This window comes from Chiloscyllium plagiosum, unplaced genomic scaffold, assembly GCF_037043375.1.
Source record: "Chiloscyllium plagiosum isolate Xiang-an unplaced genomic scaffold, Cpla_swu_hap1 HiC_scaffold_17, whole genome shotgun sequence".
Taxonomy (NCBI): Eukaryota; Metazoa; Chordata; class Chondrichthyes; order Orectolobiformes; family Hemiscylliidae; genus Chiloscyllium; species Chiloscyllium plagiosum.
The window spans coordinates 35,313,500-35,329,825 of NW_028270155.1; the positions used below are offsets into that span (position 1 = coordinate 35,313,500).

The following is a 16,326-nucleotide window of genomic DNA, read 5'->3' on the forward strand; positions in this document are numbered from 1 at the left end:
CTTCCTCTTCCTCACTTCCTCCAGACCAAAGGGGTAGCCATGGGCACATGTATGGGCCCCCCCTTTGTTGGCTACATAGAACAGTTGATCTTCCGTAATTACACCGGCACCACTCCCCACCTCTTCCTCCGCTACATTGATGACTGCATTGGCACTACCTCATGCTCCTGCGAGGGGGTTGAGCAATTCATCAACTTCACCAACACATTCCACCCTGACCTTAAATTTACCTGGACCATCTCTGACACCTCCCTCCCCTTCCTGGACCTCTCCAGCTCCATTAATGACGACCGACTTGACACTGACATTTTTTACAAACCCACCGATTCCCACAGCTACCTGGATTACACCTCTTCCCACCCTACCTCTTGCAAAAATGCCATCCCGTATTCCCAATTCCACCGCCTCCGCCATATCTGCTCCCAGGAGGACCAGTTCCACCACAGAACACACTAGATGGCCTCCTTCTTTAGAGACCGCAATTTCCCTTCCCACGTGGTTAAAGATGCCCTCCAATGCATCTCGTCCACATCCCGCACCTCCGCCCTCAGACCCCACCCCTCCAACTGTAACAAGAACAGAACGCCCCTGGTGCTCACCTTCCACCCTACCAACCTTCGCATAAACCAAACCATCCACCGACATTTCCGCCACTTCCAAAAAGACCCCACCACCAGGGATATATTTCCCTCCCCACCCCTTTCCGCCTTCCGCAAAGACCGTTCCCTCCGTGACTACCTGGGGGTCCACGCCCCCCTGCAACCCACCCTCCCATCCTGGCACCTTCCCCTGCCACCGCAGGAACTGCAAAACCTGCGCCCATACCGCCTCCCTCACCTCTATCCAAAGCCCTAAAGGAGCCTTCCACAACCATCAAAGTTTTACCTGCACATCCACTAATATCATTTATTGCATCCGTTGCTCCCGATGCCATCTCTTCTACATTGGGGAGACTGGAGCCTCCTAGCAGAGCGCTTTAGGGAACATCTCTGGGACACCCGCACCAATCAACCACACCGCCCTGTGGCCCAACATTTCAACTCCCCTTCCCACTCTGCCGAGGACATGGAGGTCCTGGGCCTCCTTCACCGCCACTTCCTCACCACCAGACGCCTGGAGGAAGAACGCCTCATCTTCCCCCTCGGAACACTTCAACCCCAGGGCATCAATGTGGACTTCAACAGTTTCCTCATTTCCCCTTCCCCCACCTCACCCTAGTTCCAAACTTCCAGCTCAGCACTGTCCCCATGACTTGTCCTACCTGCCTATCTTCTTTTCCATTTATCCACTCCACCCTCCTCCCTGACCTATCACCTTCATCCCCTCCCCCACTCACCTATTGTACTCCATGCTACTTTCTCCCCACCCCCACCCTCCTCTAGCTCATCTCTCCATGCTTCAGGCTCTCGGCCTTTATTCCTGATGAAGGGCTTTTGCCCGAAACGTCGATTTTGCTGCTCTTCGGACGCTGCGTGAACTGCTGTGCTCTTCCAGCACCACTAATCCAAAATATCTTTTTTGTACTACAGCTGTTAAGTAACATTTATGTAATTCAACCCATAGTTCAGTCCCTTCATTGTCAGACATGTCCAAATATTTGAAAATAATATATATTTTATACAGTGAGACAAAAGATACATTTTTCATAAATTAATATAGCAACTAGATTCTCAGGGAGCAAGAAAATACTCATCCCCATATAACAGAAGAAAAGGTAACACCAGGAGAAATTTTAAACCTCCATCCACCCAAGAAGGGTGGGTTATGGGAAAAGAGAAGATAAAAATTGTAAAATTCTCAAAACTAATCCCAACTCACCTCCATGCTGCCCATTTCCATGTTAACAGAAGAAGATTTGGCCACTTCATGAAAAGTGGGTCCTTATCACAGGCTAATGAGGCATCTTTGGAGAGAGTTATTTCAACAAAAATTTGAATTTAATACCTCCAGCATCCAGGCCACAGGGTTTGGGAACCTTACCATGGAACAGAGGCAAGACTAAATAGCACTTAAATAAGATGCTTAATGTTCTGATTGAAGTCCCAATATACTTAATTTCCTAATTCCCTCTGGCAAACATTTTCAAGAAAGCTGTCATGAGATTGGCATTTTTGAGAAATTTGGAAGCTTTCAAACATCTATATCAGGATAGGAGATACCATGGACTGGCACAACAGGTAGTTCTGGACAAATGCAACATATGCAAACTCCTTAAAGATATGTCTCTGCTTGATCTTGTGCCCATCCATTGCTGTCAAAGTCATGAGTTCACATCGTGCCATGGGAAACATCTTAATCACAAATATACATAAGGCAGGTCATGAATGAGCTGTTTGTCAAGCGTTGTTATGAAAGCTTCTATGCTGGCAACAATGGCCAGAATAAGCAGGCAATTCAAAGCAGGTATGTCATTTTTTCTGCCTCTATCAGCTGCATAATTTGATTAGATTAGATTACATTACATTACAGTGTGGAAACAGGCCCTTCGGCCCAACAAGTCCACACCGACCCGCCGAAGCGCAACCCACCCATACCCCTATATTTACCCATTACCTAACTCTACGGGCAATTTAACATGGTCAATTCACCTAACCTGCACATCTTTGGGATTGTGGGAGGAAACCGGAGCACCCGGAGGAAACCCACGCAGACACGGGGAGAATGTGCAAACTCCACACAGTCAGTCGCCTGAGGCGGGAAATGAACCCGGGTCTCAGGCGCTGTGAGGCAGCAGTGCTAACCACTGTGCCACCATGCCGCCCACTATTTGTAGCATGTCAGTCCTGTCTTTTCTCTTGCATTTCTAATTGTCTTCAGACACAAGCCGTGAAAGAAAAGAACTGGGAGTGCTTCAAAATTACATGTTCACTTGATGGTTGCAACGCATTTGGCGAAGAAGACCTCCAGAAAGACATAGCACATTACATAAGGATTTGGGTGAGTGGCAGTGGTGGATGGATAAATGGGGAGGCAGAAACGGGACAGAAAGTGAATTACAGGTGCAATAAATTGGATATGAAGAATTAATTGGTGAATACACTTGGCAAGATAATGGTTAGGATACTGCAGAGGTTATATATTACACGATGTGGGTACATCAGTGATTGTAAGCTCCTTCAATGGTCCGGTTCAGTTATTAAAGCACATTCTTCAATGCACAAAAATGGAGCTGCAACATTCCTGATTTTCCACTTCAACCAAGTCCAACCATGCCTACTTGATGAAAGCAGTAGATTTCTTTTTCCCATTATTTGGAAAAATTACCTTCCTCATGTTTCAGCAGTAAGGTGAGAGAAGGAACATTATGTCTTGGTGCTGATCTTGCTCAACCTGAATCCATGAAAAATAACCATTTACTTTCATCTTCCTAAAGCGCCCAGCTCTTCCGAATTACGTTTGGAATTTGACCTTTAAATTATTGATTTAAGATTGCATTGTGCGGCCATCCAAAGCATAGCTTTGACATGCAAAAGCTACGTGGAGAAATATAGTCATGCATTCAACTTGAAATCCAAGTTCCAATGTTTTCCAACACGCAACTATGACCCACACCACTGCATGAAACCTGCCAATATCTCAAAATGTGTACTAATCCTGATTATAAGGAGAAATAAAAAGATAATCTAAGTTCTGAGAAAAGGTCACTCAACCCAAAACATTAATTCTGATTTCTCTCCACAGGTGTTCCCAGACCTGGTGAACTTTTCCAGCTTTTTCTGCAGTTCTTTCGATTTTTAATCAGACTGTGGCTTCACTGTAAAATAATATCTTCTACAATACATACATGATAAATTGGTTAAAAATCACCAATACATTAATATATCTCAGAAAACTGTCATCTGAAATATTTTAGAATTATGGATAGTCTTTCATTCTCAGAGTTACACCTGATTTCTGTTTTTCTGTGTGTTTGGAAGTGTAGTGAAAAAAGTACTTGATTGCAATAATAATTGAGGCTGCCCAGATCAGTTAAAAGGTATTTTTTGGGCAGGTGGGTGGAAGGAGCTTTCTGAAGAAGAGTCATAATAGTCTTAAAATGTTCACTCTGCTACTCTCTCCACAGTTGCTGCCAGATCTTCAGCATTTCTCCAACATTTTCTGTGTTTATTCCAGATTTCCAGCATCTGCATCATTTTACTTATATGTGCATTTGCAGAAAATGGACAATTGGAATATCATCATTGAGGACTGTATTACTTTGCCAAAAACATAAAGCTACTGATTACCAGAAGAACCTTGGAACCTGACATCCAAGGCGAAAGTTACTTGAAAATTCAAATAAACCTGTGCACAGTTCATGGCAAATTGTTGCGATAAATGCAATCATAGATAAATCAAGACAGCAATACTGAATGCAACAGAATATATTAAATACAACCCTTATTGAAATCAATAGGAAAACAAATCATCATTAAGGTGTGAATTTAAAAGCATAATGCATCCATTCTCTTCAACATAAAATGGTTGTGCATTTGATACTTATGTATTCCAACCAAATGCATTCAATGACTTCAGGCTGGAGCCAGCTGTAACATCCTGTTGATTTATTTGTATCAGGCTTTCTTGAAGTAATGCACTTTTCCAACAAACAAAACCTAACAATATTTTCCAAACAACCACTGTCATCTTATGATTTTATAATCATTTTGAATGACTTTTAGTATACCTATCTACAGGACTTCAAACTATTTCTTACATCCTCCAAAAAGGTACAATCATTAATGTTAGATTTGTAATTGATAACAAGTTTTGTTTGTAAATGTTAATGTATAAAGGCACTACTGTCATCTCATATTCATCTCAAGTTATATGTATCGCTAAATGCTCTGGTTTAAATTTACAGTAATAATTTACATGTTCAGTATGACTGGTGAAGGTACAGTACTCTGAACTGGCGTGTAGAAAAGAGGAAAGTATTGGAGCCAAGCAATGCAAAATGCCATTCATGGACAAAAAAAACTTCCATAAAAGAATTCCATAACTGGAATTATGTTCAATTGGATTGCAGTCTCTACCCCACATACATCTGACATTGCAGTTACTTTTGGATTTATTTCACCCTTTAATTGAACATTTTTCTTTCTTAGAACCAGAAATTTAGATTTGAAAAAAATGGTTTTAAGTCCCTCAAAATTATACCATATGAAACTTACTGCTTATGTGCTACAGAACTAATTAAACTTAACATTATAAAAGGTTAGGCTGCATTTGGATCTCTCTGGTATCCAACTTTTAACAGGGTGAGGACAATATTGCAAATGCCATTTGTAATATAATGTTTTCATGGTAACACTATATTTAGCTGGGCGGCCACTACATAATGAACTGCAGAAAAAAGATAGTCATATTTTGTTAATTAGAACAGAAAAAGAGCAGTAGATCTTCAAAACTGGAACAAAACATGACATCAACTTTTAAATTTTGTTCCAGCACACTTTTATGAAGATATTTGAATTCCCAGTGGCTGACTTAAGAGAAATGCATAACAAAGACTTTTAAGACTTTAAAAATCTTAAAACTTTTACTGTAAGAAACAAACTAAAATTAAACTCAAGTGGCTATTTAGTTAGTAAACAATATTTTACACTACAGAAATGCTAAGTTTTTATTCACATCTTGATGCAACTGATTACCAAGACTACATATATCCACTATGGTCATTAGCTCTATCTTCTGTCTTCATGTGACTGAACCTTCATATCTTTGGGTTACAAGAGGTAAGATATCCCATCAGGAGGTGGAATCTAGAGTTCATGATTGTTTTCTTCTTTTCCTCTTCTCCATTTCTTTGCCTGATTATTAAAACATTCAGACTCAAAGCACAATGCAGCTAAATGGACAAATTGCCAGCATTCTGAATGATCATTACCAAGGTCCTCCCATTCATTAATGTCAAGACAAAAGTTTGCTTTGGTATGTTAAAGTGTTTTCATTGCCACTGAAAAATTAGCCCCTTCAGAGATAAAATACAATCTCAATGCCATATAAATATAGCATGCTTTCCACAGAATTGCAATCTTTTCAGGCAATAGTCTAAAGTTACTCACAGCTTGCAATAGGTTCACATCTCATTTTTCTTAGCTGTGTCTTAACATTGAGGGACTGCTGAAGGTCACTCAGTCCTCCAGGAATTCTCAAATTGACTTTTAGAAGTAAGACCCACTCTGGTGATTTCCTCTTCCCACCTCCGCAGGGCACCATCTTCCAGTCTTTTTTAAATCGCTACAGGTTATTTCATGTTGACCAGTGAACAAACCAGTAGTATTGTCTATCTGGTTAAGTAATAATATTACATTGTTTGGCTCCCTGTCAAATTTCAAAACAAGTTTACATATTGCATTTGATACAACATCTTAGTAAACAGTTCTAAGGCATACAATGACAATCTAAAGCAGTCTCTATTTTCTCCCATCAGGAAGGCAGTTGCCTCACATGACATTACAATCAAGATGAAGTATTTGATTCCAGGGGACAACAAGGGGAAAGCTACATCTCACTGATCCATGGTGCTCAACTCTCCAAAGTCTGTTTTTTGAAACTAAAGCAAAATGTCAATTTAAGAATCTAATCATAAGTTACCCCATTAGTCAGAACTAAATACCATCAATTGTTGCAACTAACCAACCTTGAGTAACAGTTGGACATACATAAACATCCATGCATTGATCACAAATGCATCAAATTCTTTTCACAACATATTCATTTTATAAGCATTCATCAACTCAATTCAATGATCAGATTGAAGAAAAATGCTATGTGCATGCCAGTCATGAAGGCTAAGCAATAAACAAAAATATGCACTTAACATCTTTGCCCGTACATCAAAAAACAATAATAGTAGTTACTTGTACAAGTTTGCAATTTTGAACTTAGGAGGGAAATCTACTTTGGGGAAAGTCATTGTAACATTGCATTTTGTTAAAGCCAAGTCAAACCCGTGAAGTTCCTAAAACTTAAAATAAAAAAAACACAACAGCTAAATATTAGGTCTAAATACAGAGGTTTTGACAACAATTAACACATTGTCTAGATATGTGCATTCATTTCAGTAAACATTATGCAACAATACAAAACACATGAACCATGAATTGAGAATAGTAATTGTTGTATGTATTTTGGCCTGATCAGGATATTTTCTTTTGAGCTAAGGTCCAGATTCTCTGGCCCTTATAAGCTATTTTTACATTTATAAAATGTCTTCACTGTGATTAAGAAAACAATGAATATTTTAAAACCATTTTAAATAAATGTTCAGGACATTTCACGTTTTCTTTATTCCTGTGTATTTGTCCATACTATTTCAGTCAGCTCTCTATAAAATGCAATTAAAAATGAAGACGAACAGTGCATTTATTTTTTGGTTTGCTGTTTATAAAAATACTTCATTACAATTGCTTGCTTACCCTGTTTTGTGACATCTCTGTTGCAGGATATTTAGCACTGCAAAATAAATTGGGAAAATGTTAGAGAAGGGAAACGATAAGACAGATTTTAAAAATTCATTCAGAGGATGTGGCGTCCCTGGCTATGCTAGTCTTTCTTAGCCATCCCTAATTATCCAGAGGGCATTTAAGAGTAACCACATTGCTGTGGGTCTGGAGTCACATTGCGGCCAGACCAAGTAAAGATGACAGCTTTCCTTCTCTAATGGTCTGGATGAGTTTTCCCCAAAAATCAATAATAGTTGCATAGTCATCATTGATTGCTAGATTGTGATAGACAACTTTCCTCAGTGTGAGCCACAATTGTTACTCTGTTGACTGCAAAGGCGAAAGTGAGGACGTCAGATGCTGGAGATTAGAGTCGAGAGTGTAGTGCTAGAAAAGCACAGCAGGTCAGGCAGCATCCAAGAAGCAGGAAAATCGAAGTTTCAGGCAAAAACTCTTCATCAGGAATCAACATTCTTGATGGAGGCCTTTTGCCCAAAACGTCACTTCTCCTACTCCTCAGATGCTGCCTGACCTGTGTGCTTTTCCAGCACCATACTCTCGACTGTTGACTGCAAAGTCTAGGCCTATTCATTTCCCTATTTTGATAATAAATTTTGTGAACAGGAAAAATGACCTTCAGAGAACTCAGTCAATGAACTCAGTCAAGATGTAGAAAAGAATCATTATATCCCATAGAAAACTTCAACTAACATTTCCATTCAAGAATCAACTCACAATGGAAAACATGCAACCAAATCTCATTTGAAATTCAGTCTTTGAGATCCACAACAATGAGCAGAAAATTGTGCCACAATCAAGTTTGAGTAAAATTAAGAAAGGTAGAACTTGGAAATAGAGTAACTATTACTTGGGTTTCTGCCCATTTCAATATAATTTCCAGGAAAGTGGTAATGAAAGATACTAATGGATGTATGAGCTGAGAAGTCCGTGAGACCTGAGAGACCTCATAGTTGGACCTAAAAAGCGACATCTAATGTCGCAACGGGTGATCCGATGTTAATTTTCAAACTTCACTCAAATTAGAAATTGATTAGCTTAGGTTATAACTGGGCAGTTAGAAAAATCAAAGGTTTAGAGCGGCACGGTGGCTCAGTGGTTAGCACTGCTGCCTCACAGCAAGAGGGTCCCAGGTTCAATTCCAGCCTCAGGCGACTATCTGTGTGGAGTTTGCACATTCTCCCCGTGCCTGCGTGGGTTTCCTCCGGGTGCTCTGGTTTCCTCCCACAGTCCAAAGATGTGCTGGTTAGGTGAAATGGCTATGCTAAATTGCCCGTAGTGTTTGGTGCATTAGTCAGAGGGAAATGGGTCTGCGCGATTACTCTTCGGAGGATCGGTGTGGACTGGTTGGGCCAAAGGGCCTGTTTCCGCACTGGAGGGAATCTAATCTAATCATAAACAGAAAGACTCAAAGGCATTAGGGATGTAAAAGACAATGCTGAAGAACTTGCTATCAACTTTAGCCAGAACTGCCAAATGAATGATCCATTTCAGTCTCTCGTATCAAGAAACAGCTGAATGAACTGAATACAAAAAAGGCTACATCTCCTGACAAACTCCAAGCTGCGGTTTTGAAGACTTGTGCTCTACAAATAACTGTGCCACTTGCAGCTATTCAGCTACAATACTGGTATTTACTTGACAATATGGAACACTGCCCACCCCATGTCTTGTCCTCATAAAAGCAGGACACATCCAATCTAACCAATTATCAACCAATGGTCTACCTTCAAACAATAGCAAAGAAACAAAGCATGTCATTGACAGAGCTATCAAGTGGCATTTACACAAGAATTTTCTCAGTTTGGATTCAAACAGTACTATGCAATTCTAGATTATATTACAATCTTGGATCAAAGACAGGTAAGATAATTTGATTCATGTAAGTGGCTGCCCTTAACACCAAGATGTGACTTGGCAAAAGTAAACTCAATGACAATCATGTGGAAAATTCTCCACTGCTTTGAGTTATACCATTACAACTGAAGATGCTTGTAGTTATTGGTCCCAATCAGTTCAGTTCAGGACATCGCTGCAGGAATTCCTCAGGGTAGTTTACTTAACTATCTTCAGCTGTTTATTATTTCATCATGAGATCTGAGTATGCTCACTGACAATTGCACAGCGTTCACTGCCATTTGCAACTCCTTAGAAACTGAGGAAATTACATTTGCTTTCAACATGTCGAGGGCAATATTCAGGCTTGGGCTCATATTTGGCAAGTAACATTCATGCCCCATCATGGCAATGACAAGAGAAGCTTACCATCTCCTCTAAGTGCTTAATGCATTACCATAACTGAATTGCCCACTATTATCAACCGAGTCTGAAATCTAACTGGCCAGCCTTATAATGTTCTGGCTGAACAAGCAAATTAGAAGCTGTGAATTCTGCATTATTAACTCATCTCCTAGCTCCCCAAAACACTCTTCCCCCATCTGCAAGCACATCAAGAATATAATGGAGAATTCTCCATTTGCCTGGATGAGTATGACTCTAATAACTCTCAAGAAATTCAACACTACTTAGAACAAAGCAGCATACTTAACAAGACATCATTTCCATTCAAGCACCACCGAGACACAGTGGCATATTGTACTGTCTAAAAAATGTCCTGCAGCAATTCACCAAACTTCCTTTGTTAGCATCTTCCAAAAACATAACCTTGACAATCTATAAGGGCCACAGACGCATGGGAACACAACCACTTAACTTTAATCACAAAACCACGTACAGCTTTTACTTGCATATCTTCAACTTAATAAAATGTCTTAAGGTAGTTAACAGGAGCATTATAAAACAAAATATGATGCCAAATATTAGTCAGATGACCAAAGGTTGTGTCAAATTGGTAGGTTTTTAAGAATGTATTTCATTAGCTCTTCTTTAATTGTTGCTGAGTCAAAGTCTTGGAACCCCCTCCTTAACAGCACCATAGATGCACTTGGAACACAAAGGCTGCAGCAGTTCAAGCAGGCAACTCACTGTCACCTTCTTCGGGGCAATTACAGATGGCAGTTTAGATGCAATGAACAAATTAACAAAAAAAACCTTTGCCAATGATCCATTTGCCTTCCCAGTGATTGTCTCAAGTAGAACATCATGAACATATGTGACATCAACTGTGAGCTACTGGCCCCATTTCTTCTCCATCATAAACTGTTTCATAGCCATAAAATTGCCCACTTCTGCACTTGCTATAGTTCTCTGTTTCCAATAAGTCAAGGTTTAAAAATGTCATTATTCTTTTTCAATCTCTTCATAATCTACAGAACTGTGACTACTAATGGCCTGATATTTTGCTGCTGACGTGGGTAGTTTGAATCAGAAAATTAATCAAATGGCCTTAGCTTAAAGAGCAATGGTAGACCTAATCTTTGCTCCGAAGATGGAAGCAGGATACAGCCAAGTGTAAAGCAGATCTTAGGTGCCCACAAAGTCAGGCAAATGCTGAGACAGCCTGATTAGAAAGCACACCTTGATTCTCTGGGACTTTGACCCAGGATTATAGAAGCTGTTGGGCCTTTAGCCAGCAGACTCCCCTCCCGCCTACAACCTCCCACCAAACCTCATAGCCCACTTATACCCCATATCACCTTCATGCCAATTATGCCTCCAGATATCACTATTTCTCCAATGTCCTCATTCCACACCCAAGCCACAATCCAATCCATCTCATGCTTCACCTACAGCCACTCATTCAGTATCCACTAAGGGTACTCCTCACAAGTCATGTTGAAATGAGACAAAATTCTTATAATAGCTCTTCTTGCTTGAAAACAGAAAAACCCCTGTTCATGAAACAAAATCAAAGTTCTTAAATTTTAAGTGGTTAATCTGTTAATCTGTTCTAAGAACAAATAAACTTCTATTCAGTGGACACATTCAAGAAAGTCAGTCCTCTAACAGCCTCATGAGACAGTCAATAAAATTGTGATTACAATGATCTGCTCAGTTGTCACTTTTGAAATTCTGTCAAGCTTTCATAATGGTAAAGTGACAGCAATTGGAGATGGCAATAAAAATTGTGAAACACGTCATTTTAATCTAACATACACAAGATGGCCTGTCAATCAAAGCAGTCCAGCAGAATATGCACTATTAATTCTGACCAACAATTTCAGCTTGAGGAGCTGGTGAGTTTAAAAAGAACTTCAGATTATAACAATTAAACAAACCTTACAAATTTTTCAAGAGCATTGATGTCGATTGCATCAATTTGTGGCACAAACACTATATGCATGCCCTTTGAACAGCTAAAATGGGTATAATTGAATCAGGTTTGAATGGCCCTGTTGAGTTTGGATCTCCCAATTATGTGATCCACCCCAGCCCTTTCCAGGCAAAAATTGGAAATATTGAAATTCACCTGATCACTGCCTGCCATTCTGAAAAGTCTAAGACATCATCTTAACTCTGTGAAAAACCAATCCTAATTACACAAGTTTTGGAACTCCGTATTTCCCAACAATGTTTGTTCACTGTGGGGGAGCACTTTGGGGCCAGCGACCATAATTGTATTAGATTTAAAATAGTGATGGAAAAGGATAGACCAGATCTAAATGTTGAAGTTCTAAATTGGAGAAAGGTCAATTTTGACAGTACTGGGAAGAACTTTCGAAAACTGATTGGGGGCAGATGTTCGCAGATAAAGGGTCGGCTAGAAAATGGGAAGCTTTCAGAAATAAGATAACGAGAATCCAAAGGCTGCTAAGTATAGGAAATGCAGGATGACTAAAGAAATTGAGGGTTTGGTTAAGAAAAAGAAGGAAGTATATATAAGGTATAGACAGGATAAATCAAGTGATTACTTAGAAGAGTATAAAGAAAGTAGGAGTATACTTAAGAGGGAAATCGGGAGGGCAAAACGGGGACATGAGCTTTGGCAAATAGAATTAAGGAGAATCCAAAGGGTTTTTACAAATATATTAAGGACAAAAGGGTAACTAGGGAGAGAATAGGGCCCCTCAAAGATCAGCAAGGTGGCCTTTATGTGCAGCCACAGAACATGAGGAAGATACTAAATAGTATTTTGCATCAGTATTTACTGTGGAAAAGGATATGGAAGATATAGACTGTAGGGAAATAGATGGTGACACCTTGCAAAATGTCCAGATTACAGAGGAGGAAGTGCTGGATGTCTTGAAACACATAAAGGTGGATAAATCCCCAGGACCTGATCAGGAGTACCCTAGAACTCTGTGGAAAGCTAGAGAAGTGATTGCCGGGCCTCTTGCTGAGATATCTGTATCATCGATAGTCACAGGTGAGATGCCGGAAGACTGGAGGTTGGCTAAAGTGGTGCCACTGTTTAAGAAGGGTGGTAAGGACAAGGGAACTATAGACCAATGAGCCTGATGTCGGTGGTGGGCAAGTTGTTGGAGGGAATCCTGAGGGACAGGATGTACATGTACTTTGAAAGGCAAGGACTGATTAGGGATAGTCAACATGGCTTTGTGAGTGGGAAATTATGTCTCATAAACTTGATTTAGTTTTTTGAGGAAGTAACAAAGAGGATTGATGAGGGCAGAGTGGTAGATCTATATGGACTTCAGTAAGGCGTTCAACAAGGTTCCCCATGGGAGATGGATTAGCAAGGTTAGATCTCACAGAATACAGGGAGAACTAGCCATTTGGATACAGAACCGGCTCAAAGATAGAAGACAGAGGTTGGTGGTGGACGGTTGTTTTTCAGACTGGAGGCCTGTGACCAGTGGAGTGCCACAAGGATCGGTGCTGGGTCCTCTAGTTTTATTCATTTACATAAATGATTTGGATGTGAGCATAAGAGGTACAGTTAGTAGGTTTGCAGATGACACCAAAATTGGAGGCGTAGAGGACAGCGAAGAGGGTTACTTGATGTTTCGGGCATAAGGTCTTCATCAAGTGATGAAGGGCTGATGTCCGAAATGTCAATTTCCTGCTCCTCAGATGCTGCCTGACCTGCTGTGTCTTTCCAGCATTTTTAACCATGGCCAATCGACCTAACCTGCACTTCTCTGGACTAAGAATAATTGGACAAGCTCAGAATTTTACCATTTCAAATGTCCTAACATTCGAATCCTTAAATGGAAGAAGGGTTCAGAAAAGATTTACAAGGATGTTGCCAGGGTTGGAGGATTTGAGCTAAACGGAGAGATTGAACAGGCTGGGGCTGTTTTCCCTGGAGCATCGGAGGCTGAGGGGTGACCTTATAGAGGTTTACAAAATTATGAGGGGCATGTATAGGGTAAATAGGCAAAGTCTTTTCGCTGGGGTCAGGGAGTCCAGAACTAGAGGGCATAGGTTTAGGGTGAGAGGGGAAAGATATAAAAGAGACCTACGGGGCAACTTTTTCACACATACGTGTATGGAATGAGCTGCCAGAGGAAGTGGTGGAGGCTGGTACAATTGCAACGTTAAAGAGGCATTTGGATGGGTATATGAATAGAAAGGATTTGGAGGGATATGGGCTTGGTGCTGGCAGGTGGGACTAGATTGGGTTGGGATACCTGGTCAGAATGGACGGGTTAGACCGAAGGGTCTGTTTCCATGGTGTACATCTCTATGACTATATCTGTTGCATGTATGCCTTCACTCACTTAGACACTGCGATCCATAATTGCATCCTTAAATCTTTCCCTCCTTATTTACATATTTCTTAAAATCCACCACTCTGACAAAGTTTTGAACAGCTTTTTAAGCAACTCTCTGAACAGGTTGTTCTGTTTACAATTTTATTCACTGCTTAATGAGGCTGTTAAAGGAATAATTGTCTTTAATGTGGCCACTGAATACAAGTTTATTTGTTCTTAGAAGAGATTAACCACTTGAAATTTAAGAACTGTGAATTTATTTCATGAATGGGAGTTTTTCCATTTTCAAGTGAAAGTGAGAGCTGTAATAGACTGTTATAAGCATTTCTTTTTTCATTTCAACATTGCTTGTGAGGTCTACCATTTTCAATTTTCTAATTTTCTCGACTTCAGTTCTTCGTCATATTTGTCTGATAAACCTATGTAGAGTACTCTGAACCAGGCTGAACATTAGAAAGACTAAACAAATGTTACAAATCACACTTATTAACTTTGTACATCCCAGTCTAATATTGGTATCTAAAAATCTTAAATAAATGTCAATTTGTTGCCATTTGGAGGAACATATTTTTCTATGAAAATAGTATTTACAATTCAATATCAAATTTGCTACAGTATTTGAAATCCTTTGACCGTACATTCTCAAAGTTATTTAAAGGCTAAACTTATGAGTTAGTCACATTTTACTGAAGGAAAATAAAATAAATTCTTGCAGCCTAGAAATGCTCCTTACCCTTCACTTCCTGTCAATTCAGTACAGACTTAGAATCAATAATGCTTTTTTCACATCAGCACAAACCTGTGAAGTCACTTAAGTGTAGGAATGCACAGAGTCTAATCCACTAGAGTGTTATGGCATACCTCCTGATTAGAAAATAGTACATAGCAAGTTATACATTTCAATAATCTTGAGGCTTTGGTTGAGAAAATGTATTTGCCAATCCAAACACAGACTTACCCAATAACATCACACCATCTCTACAGTCAGCTGCTACTTCAATTTATTCCTCCCAGTTATAATAAGTGACAGAATATTTATTTCAAGAAAATCAGAGAAGCCTTTAACAAGAAACCAAAAGATAGCACGGTGGCACAGTGGTTAGCACTGCTGCCTCACAGCGCCAGAGACCTGGGTTCAATTCCCGCCTCAGGCGACTGTGTGGAGTTTGCACATTCTCCCCGTGTCTGCGTGGGTTTCCTCCGGGTGCTCTAGTTTCCTCCCACAGTCCAAAAATGTGCAGGTTAGGTGAATTGGCCATGCTAAATTACCCATAGTGTTAGGGGCAGGGGTAAAAGTAGGGGAATGGGTCTGGGTGGTTTGGTCTTCGGCGGGTCAGTGTGAACTTGTTGGGCCGAAGGGCCTGTTTCCACACTGTAAGTAATCTAATAGCATAACAGCAATTTATACAAAGGTAACTTTTGCAATCAAGTGAAGAATATCCTGACACTTTGATTCTTGAATTAGAACATACAATATTTGATAAAAGTGAAAGTGGATCTCTTTTGTTCTGTAACAGTTCTACTGTTACTCATGTACCCATACCTACAATGATTGTGGATCTGTTTACATCACAGGTAATCATGTGACCAAAATCTATGACGTTTCAGACAACAAGATTGAGTTGTAGAATTTTGCAGAGCCGACTGTAGCCTTTTATAGGACTCTGTCAAGATTAGAGTGGTGCTGGAAAAGTGCAGCAGGTCAAGCAGCATCCAAGGAGGAGGAAAACTGATGTTTCAGGCAAAAGCCCTTCATCAGCAAAGGACTCTGCCTGGTACTAGATTCTGAAAGTGATCAGGTCAATAAACAGCACCTGCAATAGCACATCAGCGGCACCACCATAGAGAAAACAGAAATCAACACACTTTCCCTGAAAGATCAACATGATAGGAATACAAACTTGCCCCATCAAATAGACAAATACTTGAATACAAATACGATGGAGCAATTTTCTTTCTCTCTCACTGAAGCCTATTCCCAGGCTTGGAAGGGGATCTATGTCTTGAGTCAGAAGATCTAAGTCCCATCAAGCTCAGCAGAAGCAAGGTGAACTAAAAATCCCTGGATAACCTAATTACACCATTAATATTGTCCCGGAATAAGGAATGCACGTAAGTACATTCTCCTTTATTAGATTACTTTTTTAGATTACATTACAGTATGGAAACAGGCCCTTCGGCCCAACAAGTCCACACCGAACCGCCGAAGCACAACCCACCCCTACATTTACCCCTATACCTACATTTACCCCTATACCTAACACTACGGGCAATTTAGCATGGCCAATTCACCTGACCTGCAC

The 16,326-nt window shown here is 40.2% G+C and overlaps 1 protein-coding gene across 1 annotated transcript in view; it reads right to left on the reverse strand.

Annotated features, from left to right (window-relative positions):
* znf469 (zinc finger protein 469) overlaps window positions 1-16,326 on the reverse strand; it is a 1,011,390-nt gene that overhangs the window by 892,809 nt on the left and 102,255 nt on the right. Inside the window, exon 3 of the mRNA XM_087995825.1 lies at window positions 7,404-7,440. The gene's annotated coding sequence lies outside the window, so the exon portion shown is untranslated. The remainder of the gene's footprint in view (window positions 1-7,403; window positions 7,441-16,326) is intronic.